Genomic DNA, 12,219 nt, shown 5'->3' on the forward strand with positions numbered 1-12,219 from the left:
CTCGAAACCATATATTGTGAGTAGATATATATATAAATGTAAAAGTATAAATGTCGAATCAAGACATAGCTTGGAATCAGAGCTGTTGCTGTAAAGAAGTGGAAAATTAACAATATTGAAATTGAGAAACTTGTCATCTTGACATCGTTGTAGAAAAATATTGAAGTAAGAGAGTGATATAGAAAAGTATGTGGTGTCCTTTGTTTCCTATTCTGACTGATACACAATAAACTTGGTAAATATATTTCTTGTTTTTTATCTATTTATTTATTTATTTTTGTGATTCATTTATTTTTTGACAAGTTCTTACATATTACACAATACAAAATATACAAGAGTATCCAAACACACACACACAGACACACACACATAAACATACACTCACACTTGTGTGCTATGACTTGAATACGTCTTATACATGTATATGCATTATCATCATCATCTTCTTCAGCATCATGTACATATATCTACTACTTCCTGCACACAAACTCAATCATCAACATTCACACCCACTTACACTCACAAAGCAAACATACGTGTACTTAACAAAATACTCACGCACAAAAAAACAAAATCATATCACCTACACTTATTCTTGTTATTGAAAGACATCATCAACATATCTTCGAGTCAAATTGCAGGAAAGAATCTGCGTGATCCGTTTTGACAAGACCTGTGATAAACTCAGCATCGTATAAAAAGTCAGCCAACGGATGAGCACAGTTTGTTCCAGTACGTATTCTGATAGTCTGTTGACAGATCTTGCTGCTAAAACATGCGGAGGTATTGTCAACCACAGGGTTTGATAATTTTTACCATTAAACATTCCGTATCTTTCGTCTTAGATTTTGTCAATTTTTACAAAATACGCCTCAGTATATTTTGAAATCTTATTTTGTAGCATTGTTTTCACTTCATTGAAAAGAATGTTTTTTATATTTAGAGAATTAATGCGTTCGTTCAGCTTGAAAATGGGATGTAGTGGCGCAAATTGTGAAATAAAAAGATTTTACAGAAGAAAGTTTAAAATCCACGTGTATTTGAGATTCATGCATTGGGTAAGCAGTTTGTCAGAATGCCCTGCTTGTAGAATGCTGATAAGAAATAATGATAAAATGTTTGCTCGGACGTTTAGACCAGCTGTAAAACGCTGTTCATAGGAATCATCACGAAGTAATTTAATATAAACGAGAAAGGTCCTTATTGATGTCATTAATTGGCAATTTTATTGATTGTAGTTCTGAAGTATGATTACCTTATATTTCTTCTTGAAAAAGATTGGAAAATGCGTTGGTGGGGTTTCCTTTGATATCGAAGAAGCCTAATTAATTCTTCTCGCATGTAGAAAAATGTTATGATGTCTGCAGAACAAGGATCAAATCATTGGAGGCCTTATTTACAGACACAATAACATACTGAAATATTTGTCAAGCAATCGTGAATCGTGGTTTTGATATCAAGGTCTACAGACTTGTTTTATCATTCCCATTTAATATCAATGTGATGATTGTTTTAAGAACAATAGACAAAATGGTTTTAATTCATTCTGAAAGTAAATCAAATGTTCTAATTTTACTGACTCTTTAGCATAGTTTTCCACAGAAAATTTGTTCAAATTCGTTTCCAAATCTATGGAAGAAGTTTCCCGATATTTTGGGACGTTCATAAACGTCTCTTATCTTCATGTTACCATGTGCAATACTGAGTCGTTGTAATCAGGAGAGATAAAGAAATAACATGGCGAATGAGTATGCATTCTATATTCATCTACATTCAACTGTTGCAGCGTTTGTTTGTAACATAAAAGTTTAGAAGCATGGGGCTTATAGTTACAGTAGACAACCAACAATCAAAGTACCGACATGTTAACGCAATCTTTATTCAATAACACATTCTGTTAAATTAAGGCAAAGGAAAGAAAGTTTTCACGGAAACTACTGTGTAAGGAAAATATGACCAGATGTTCCGAAATGGTAAGAGTCATAGGCTTCATCGACGACCTGCCACGTAAACCTTGATCGATCCCAGTGCGTACAGCCACTTTCCCAATTGAGACCATGCTAAACAACTACGGACAGGGATATTTCTGAATTATAATTATGGTGTATTGAGATTGAATTACTTTACATTGAGTGATATCGAAACATCTACCATGTATACCAACAAGCACCGACCTAGTTAACCTTCATATTTGTTTTATTTCCATGTCATCTTTCTTGAGAACAAAGCCTAGAATACAGCAGGCCCGGAAAGCAGGGAGTTATCAATGAGAATCAGGAAAGCGACTGATGTAGGAGAGTCTGTAGTGTTCTTAATTTCACACTGATGTCTATAGTCTGTGTTGGACGATTCTGTTATCACATCTTATAAAGATATTTTGATCAGGAGTTGATTATTTTTGCTTCAATGTATTTAATATGTGCCACGTATGGATCACATATATATGGATTAGAAAGATATCATAACGAAAAGACGGTGTGGTTGAATTTGCAATAGAACTTAACACGTTAAAGCCACATGTGATAGTAACAGACTCTCGCAGGTAATAATGTTTAATCAAAAGTTCTTCAAAATTCACATTTCAATTTCCCTTTGAAAGTTTACAATATACAATATGACGACTGTAATCCTGTTTAATGTCACTAAGATTAACCAGCCAAAGCAGTATTAAACATTGTTTATAGGAATGTTTGCCAAGTTTAGGAATCAAATATAAACAAAGCAGGTCCGAATCTTGACCATTAAATATCTATCTGAAGTAATGAAGGAAGAAAATGTATTATTGACATTTGTAAAAAAAAATGTTGATGTATAAATGTGTATTCGTAGCCGTCAATCAAACAGGAATTATACAGTATGGATACGTGATACGGGTTTTGACATGTTTGATCTGTAGACACATTCATCTTTTCATACCATTAGGAAATCAATATCAATAAAGCAAATTCTGCAGTAGTTTTTCTTCGCACAGTTAAACGACTGCATACTTGCAGTTAACATTGTAAGTGTCTCTAACATTTGTAATGCTCATAATCATAATATATGGACAATGAGAGTCTCGCGAGAGCTTACTGATATGACATAATGAGGGAAACACTCCCACATATTGCAATCGTATCACACAAGACATTGAATTTCGTACGGTTTAAGAACGTCCACGAAAGAAAGTCCGGTTTAAGTAGTATGGTCCTTATATCTATCTTTATCAATCTGTAGAGTTTTTTTTACGGAATCTCAATAGCATTAACGACGGAATTTTGTATTTAGCAAATGATATATGAATAAATTAAAAAATAAAATAAATTTCAGACGGGCAAAATTAATGTTTTCGTTATTTTTGTGTCTATAAACTTTGGAATGGATGAGAAATCAGTATTTTGATTAAGAGAATAATTGTATATATAAGGATTAACTTCTTGTTTTGTTTAGGTTATCGGGGATAAATACAATTGAACTCGAGTATACTGAATAACCGCCAAAATTTACCGAGTTCAATTATAGTTATCCCCGACTACCTATACAAAAATAGACAGTGAATCCTTACATATGTATATACCATTAGTACCTTACAGGATACTAATGGCCGTCATTTGATTTAAATGATAATGTGTAAATAATTGTTTTCGCATTAACAGTTTTTTTTATTTGTCCTGCAACTGCGCTGCCATTGTCGGAATACACCTACACCACACATATATTTGCTGTATAGGGCAGTGCCGGGAACAGCTGTATATCAATTCTTGCATTAATTCAACAGAATTACTTTCTGATTTACTTAGAAATTTTACTTAAGAATACCAATATCTGTTTAAATAGGCGATTTTAATTGTTGTAACAAACAAGCTTATTTACGATAATTTATGAAATTGCGTTTTTTTATATTCATTGAAATGTGTAACTATATTTCCACGCGGAGTAATTATTTTGACGTGCGTCATCATTCACAATTCAGCGTAACGTCAACGTCAGGTAAACAAAGACTAAATAGACGTAACAAATCGTTGAAATTTCGATTGTTTGAATTTTCGATAATTGTTGCAGGATAAATAGAATACATACTCATTGTCTTAAAATGGAAGCTACATTTCGGCTACATTACAGATTATATTTTAAGACACTGATAAATAATTCTCTAAATATGCAATACACTCCTTTATCGTGTCAACTATAATATCCGTTCCTTATTTATCACAATACATCTGTCAAAAAACTGACTGTAATTAGGCACAAACTGCTGAAAGTTTTCATTTTTAGTGCGAAAGTCATAACGCACGTTCAGGTGTTGACACACCAACAGAAAGTCAAATTGTAATATCTACGACTTGATGCGAAATATATGCCAATGATGGTAGAAATGGCAAGTGAAAATTTTCGGGTCATGTTACATTTAAAAAGAAAATGAAAAAAAATAAAAATAGACCATCAATGTTTTGAAGACATTAAACAAAATTTTCATAGAAAATTCACAGAAATACATCGATTAACAAAATAGATTCTCACTTGTGAATTTGGTCTATACTACTACTAAACATCATGTATCGACAGAGTGGAATATGGTCCAGTAAATTTGTGTGGATACGGATATCATGTCATCAGAGTGCATTCAACTTATGACTTTTTCCGTTTTAATCCCTCAGCACATTTAAGACAGGAAGGAAGGCCAGAGAGCTGAGGAGTTTTGGGATTCTCGCTTAACTTTACAATATTACAGCTACTTAAATCCAACTCGCAATCATACTATTTTTCATTTGACAACGAATCTCAGTTACACACCCAGTTTTTTTTCTCTATTGCATATTAATTTTAATATAAAACTCCTCAGCTCTTTCAAAACTTGCTTTGCTGACATCGTTGTAACATTGTCTATGCATTATGCATGTGAATTATAATTCACAGTGTGCTCTTTTAATGTGTACTTTTATAACAAGTATTTGGAATTTCATACCCTTTAATTTCACAAACGGCTTGTACATGTAGATTATGCTTCACACACACCACTCTGTTTTAATGTAAATCAAATTATATAATACAACTATACATTGTATTCTCAAAGCTGTACCGTAATATAAAATGTTAAACTGTCAAGATGCTTTTTCAATGAATCACAGGCACCTGAAAGCTTGTTAGAATATTTTAGTATTAAAATACGTATTTCTTATAATTAATATTAAATATACTAAATATAATTAGTAGACAACATAATTCTAATTTCCGAGACGACTTTCGTGATGTGACTCCAGCTTAGAGTTGACTTCAATGTTTCTGTCAGTAAAATAGAGGTCTCGATACAACGAGCAGGAGAAAATTCTGTGGACAGAGACCGATAAGGACATATCTGACCAGGAGTTAAGACAAGCATAGTAAGGAACGGTGTGTGTTCCATATCGGTAAGTTGTTTTACAATACCATTGCTTTCATGGAATCAATATTTATGTCCTGATAAAATGAGGCCTTGTATAGCCAGAATCCATCTTTTAATAGTAAGGACTGGATTACTGGGACACTTTGAGAACACTCTATTAGACTGCAGAACAACCGCACTAATGATAATTAAGTTTTGATATAAATATCTCTGTAAACCACTAGATATGATTTTAGTATTATTTCATGTACACTGTGTATTGTTTGTATAAGACTTTTCTGTTTAATCTGTTCATTAACATTTCATATTATTTTTGAATTAGATTAATAATTTGTTTTTGCAGCTAATTATTTTTTAAAATTGTTTTATACTTGAAGTATTTAACGTATGTCACTTGTGAAAATTTTATTGTAATGAATCGAGTTATATTTTCGATTTTATCATTTGTATAGAATGTAAATGTAACAGTATATTAAGCTATACATATGTATATACGTATTTTCTGCATTGTAGTAATTATTTGTGTTAAGTGATATGTATCCTTATTTGTATATATCACCAATTAACTAAACATATTACGATGTTTTGTCTCATATTATCTGTCTGCAATGATGTTTATACATTTAAAAAAATGTATACTTTTATCAGTCTATATCTACGGGTATGGAAGCTAGATGGATTACAGACAGTGAAATATTACTATTTGACATGACAACAACTCATTTTAAAGCTGTCGTCGATTGAACTTTCGAAGATAAATAAAAATGTATTTCCTACATCGATAAGCATTAATGAACTACAAAACTATACACCTGTTTAAATTATCTCATAATATACCTAGTACTCTCTCTCTCTCTCTCTCTCTCTCTCTCTCTCTCTCTCTCTCTCTCTCTCTCTCTTAGATCATGTTTAATCAAAATAATCTTTTTTTTCTTCACAACTCAGTTCATTATATCATATTCTTGTTAAATGAAGTTCCTTGTCATTACTTTGACCCCGTAAGACCATATCATTTACGCAGTAACGTATGCACGATTTTAAAAAATAATTTGTTTATTATTGCGTTTGTAGAGTATGTGTTTATTACGTATGTGAATAATTTGATTTCATGTTCATGGTATGTTATCTGTGTAGTGCTTCTCCATTGCATCTTGTTTCAAGATATTTATTTACATTTCTTATTAAAGCGGGATTTTTCCAAAATGCCCTCATGTAATGTGAAATGAAACAATGCTCTTAGAGCTGATACTAAAAGCTACCCTTATGAGAGTCTGTTGTAGTTTAAACTTCTGATGTAAATACAAATTCCGATAAAATTACAAAATAATAATTTAGTAGGAATATGGGGCTTCAAGAGCTTGAAAGAAAGTCAGAAATTCCTGGGAGATACAGCACAAGGTTGAATATATTCCACGATATCACCTGTTTATTTCAATTTACCGTTGGTTAAAAGAAATTACAGTAAATTCTCTATATCTACATACTGCATATCTGTCATCTACATAAAGACGTCTTTTAGAATTATATATAAATTTCTCATTAGTTATAAGTCAGACAGAATGGTCTAAATACAGAAATTTAACCATTAAACACAACAGAGAGCCCTCATACACGAGGACATATTCTGCATTGTGATGTCAATGTCTGTCAATTAAAAACGTTTAGATAAAGAGGACTTATTTAATTGGAAAACTGTAATTTGTGTACAATAGTAAGGAAGTGTAAATATACGAAATTAAATCAATAAATCAAACTAATATTGAATTCATTAAACCAGAATATCTCTATAAATGGCACGATCGTGACTAAGTTGAGTAAAGGTAAAACACGAGGAAGTAAAACAATGAATATGGCGCCAGGACACGAACGCTTAAATAAAAATAATGACAGTGAGCAAGACGTTCAAGACACAGGAAAACACAACACTGTAAGACACACGAACTGAAAAAAACAGCATATGCAAGGCGGTCCATATATAGGCACAAACAAGCCTGTAAGACGCAAGAACTGATCAAAACAACAGCAAGATGTTCGGGACAAAGGGCTTAATACGACAATAAGACACACGGACTGAACAAAACATCATGTACAAGCCGTTCAAAACATGATAAAGCAAGTCAATAAGACACACGACACCATACACAAGACGTTCAAGATATAGTGACAAACAAGACAATAAGACACACGAACTGAACAAAACATCATGTACAAGCCGTTCAAAACATGATAAAGCAAGTCAATAAGACACACGAACTATACAAGACGCCATACACTAGACGTTCAAGATATAGTGAAAACAAGACAGTAAGACACACGAACTGAACAAACATCATATACAAGACGTTCAAGACTAAATAACAAAGAAAACAATAAGACACACGAACTGTACAATACGTTTAAACATATGACAAAGCAGGACGATAAGACATAAGAACTATACAAGATATCAGGTGCAAGATGTTTTCAGATATAGGAATGACCAATACCGTAAAATACAAGACATTATGACAACAACACTGTACAAGACATTATGACAGCAACACTGTACAAGACATTATGACAACAACACTGTACAAGACATTATGACAACAACAATGTATAAGACAACATGACAACAGCCCCGTACAAGATATCAGGAAAACAACACTGTATAAGACATTATGACAACAACACTGTACAAGACATCATGACGACAGCCCCGTACAAGACGTCATGACGACAACAATGTACAAGAACACCGTGACTTCAATGATGACAAACTAATACGGTTGCGCGGACACAAACATATCCGGAATCACTCAATGCTAAAAATAGATAGATGATACATTATATGTAACAATTCGTCATTTTTTTCAATGCATTTAAAATCTGCCCAGACCAGCAAATATTTAATTCTCACATGTATATTAATTTTATGTGAATAGGTACCATGTTACAGAAAACGAAACTACACAGTGTAATTAATAGTCCACAATATTAAGTAGATATACGAAACTCCTCTCATATACGTGCCACAATACATGTTTTAAAAACATGTAACATATATTTTAGAGAGCTTCTGAAACGAATCACTATCACGTTAACAGTTCAATACTTGTCCCATGGAATATTATACACCACAAAATGAAACTGGATGCCTCAGTGCGGTACCCGTCACCGAAGCCTGTCTATATAGGATTTCTGGTCGTAAATCTCTACAAAGGCGTGTCTTGATGAGGAGGGGCGGGCTACCTTACTTGGTGTTACTATTGATCTACCAACAAAATTAATAGAAAAATATAGAAGAACTTTTTTTTTCAATATTGATTAAGAAATTTGATTTCTCATTTTTTTCTCACCTAATGTACCGTTTTTATTTTACCAGGAATCAATATTTAAGAATAAGAAATCGACAATGTTCCTATAGCAACCGATGCAGAAGGAAATCGAGCACATCGAGGTCAGAGTGCACCGATCTGACATCAGACCTTTCCCTCGCCACTTTTATAGTCCAGCATCATCGACTACTTCTGAGGCTTTGCATGATCGTATGCATTATCAGTAGGGTGAAGCTTGCAGCATTTGCCGTCTGAGTAATGACATATCCGAGAGTGATGGATTGTAAACGTACATGGAAGAAGGGGTGGGAAAGGGCATTAAATAAGTCTCATGATTACATCAGGTGACGAGGAGGCACTAAGCTATATGCTGAAGTTCAAACACGTAGATGATGTAATAGATAGGAGTTTTCTGTGTGTGATATCCTTGCGCCAAAGGAAGGACTTCCGGGGATTACATATATTTCTGTTTAGTTGAAAGTCATAAGTAGTCTTTATGTTGCAGATGGTCCTGTCATGAAAGTGTTCTTTCACCGATATTTCAATCCTTCGGTTTTAATGTTTGGAATCTGTATAGGTTATCTTAAGCCATTTTATAAGGTTGAAGTTTCCAGTTCGGTTGTTGATATCTATATATCATTAAGGATTAGTGAGTGAAAACTAAAGCTGTATATTGGAGGGCAAACAGTACATTATTTTAAATATATTCCGTATTTCAGGATATTTCAATTAAATTGATTAAAAATATCTCAGATTACATTGCCCTCAATTTAAAAAGAAGGGTATGAGGAGTGTAGATGCGGGTACAACATGATAGAAATTTAAGATACTGAAATAAACACGGATCAACAATCGTTACCTTATACATCTTTGTAAACAGACATGGAAGAAGGGGTGGGAAAGGGCATTAAATAAGTCTCATGATTACATCAGCTGACGTTGTTGGTATTTTCTTGATGTTTTATCGTAATCATAACATTACACCGCAGTACTAAGAATTCGGTACGCTATAGAACAGTAAAATAGGATCAACACAGCTCTCAACAGAGTAATTTGTTGACAGAAAGATGACTTTATTTTCTCCCTAAAGTCTGGGGCCCTTGGAAGTCAACATTTCAAAAAAACACATTTCAAAAAGTCACGTTTCGAAAAATCACATTTCAAAAAATCACATTTCAAACAGTCTCGTTCCAAAAAAAATGCGTTTTAAACTATAGCAATAATTTTATCAGGTGACAATATGGTATTATGCACAGTCGAAAGGGTACAGGCATTTTCTGGATCTTATGTGATATAGGCATGTAGTACCAATATTATTACAAAGGATTCTATAATACTATTAGTTTTGACATGTCTGGACGCAATATTCTGTTCAGCCAGTTGTGTAAATCTCCAGCTTCTATATTGTATGACTTCACGTGACGCAAATTCAAAACAAATGTTGGAGTAAGAGACAAGAGAGCAAGCGTTTTATTGATAAAGAGGAGAATTGAATGATTCCTGTACATGAAATAAGATTAAAAACCTATTAACGACATACATTGAGTCCTTTTTGTCTGTGATTAAACATTAACAGGTCTGGTAAATTATTTTATTCATTTTTCGATCTGTGGAAACAGGAAACACGCACTAATGATTTCGATAAATTTAAAAAGTAAAACTGACCATTTTTATGTGACTACCGGGGATATTTATTTATGAAGATTATGGAGCAAGAAAAAGTGAATACCAACGTTTTACATAATGTCCTTAAGTTTTCATATTTAATTATATTTTCCTTTAAACTACTTGTCTTTTCTGTTATCTATAAACAATATGTTCAAGAAGAAATAAAGACGTACTATTTTAACCTTAAATGAACACGATATTTACGAGCCATTGTCACTCCTTACTACTTAACAAAGATACATTCAATATTATTATATTTATTACGTAAGATGATCGGCTATTCGATATGGTAGAAAAATAGAAAAAAATGTACAAAAACAAATAATTCCTACCACATGAAGCCAACATTTTTATCAGCCTAGCTTGAAAATTTATTTTCGGGAGTAGCTAATATTTAATTATTTAGCTTACAAATACATGTAACGATAACAGGGTATAGAGTTACGGATACCGGATATTTGGTTTAATATTTTGTTTTTTCACGGAGTTCGTTCTTCTTTTAGTACATGGTCTGACTTAATCATTACCCTCTTGCAGTGACGTGAATAAGTAAGCACAACACGCTATTACTGTAATGGATAACGAGCATGGGCTCATCTATAAATGATTTCAGCCCCTATGTCAAGCCAGTTTAATACGAAAATAATCCGGTCCCTGTACATCTTCACACGCTTTTCAATTCAAGGATCACAGGGCCAAATAAAAGTTCCCTCGTGAGCACGAGATTGGATAGCATGATTAATACACAACGCTCTCCTGATTGGCTATTCTCACTTTTAAAACAAATTTATTGGAGAATATATTTGATTTTGAAAAGAATTAAGAACATGATATGACCATAGTTGCTTCAATATTGTATTGAATGTTTGAGAAATGTTTCGTTAAAAATTAATTTGCATATCGCTGTTATTCTGCACCTAACTTTACCGTTCTCTGGTATACTGAACATTCAACATAATCCTTTGTTGTACAATACTGCTGTATATTTTGGCGATCACGAGACTTCGTGTATTGCTTTCATATTGGCAAGATCCCTGTTGGTATCAGTGCCAAACAATTCGGTAGTAAATTGAAACATTCGATCAATCGCACACAAATGTAAGGACAGGAAAAAAATAACATTTTTTGTGGACCATTACTTTTCCTTATTAGATTTAACCTAAAGGGCAAACCAGTTATATAATTCTGTCCAATCCAAGATTTGGCTATGTTGTGCCCAATACTAAATTTGTATTGAAAGGTGCTTTTCTCTTGTACATTTTATTTCATACTATAGTTGACATTAGTATTATCTTTCTTAGAAACTTACTTACTTACTTTCAAAACACAATGAATTTTACTTTACTAAATAAATTAGTTGGATCTGATGGTACCATTTCACATATGCGTCTTTTGTCTTCTCTAAATTTTCTATATAATCTCTTTTAAAATTTATTTCCGAGAATTTTACACTATTCTTTTCAAACAGTGACAATTTGTTTAATATTGATTCTTTTTGGAGATATATTGTCCATTAATTTATAATTTCTCTTAAATAAAAATAATATTTTTTCTTCTTTTTTATTTATTTATTTTTTTGTGTGTATAATCTAAGATATTGTTTACCTTGCATTGTGTTTTTAGAAGTTTGCCTTCCTCCAGATTACTTCTATAGTAAGGAGACGTTCTGACATTGATAATGTATAAACGGAACAAAGAAGAACCGCTAAGCATTAATTTGCGAAAACATTTGCTCTGTGATCTTGTGTAAGTTATAGATAGAAGTGGATAGGACAGAAAATATAAATTCAACAAGACAAGTGAACAGCACATTGTATACAATTTTAGAACTAGATATTGTGCAACCAATTAATGAATCAAACAACATCATAC

Source organism: Ylistrum balloti, unplaced genomic scaffold (assembly GCF_031769215.1).
Source record: "Ylistrum balloti isolate Yb309-2 unplaced genomic scaffold, AGI_CSIRO_Ybal_v1 Utg370242, whole genome shotgun sequence".
NCBI classification, from domain to species: Eukaryota; Metazoa; Mollusca; class Bivalvia; order Pectinida; family Pectinidae; genus Ylistrum; species Ylistrum balloti.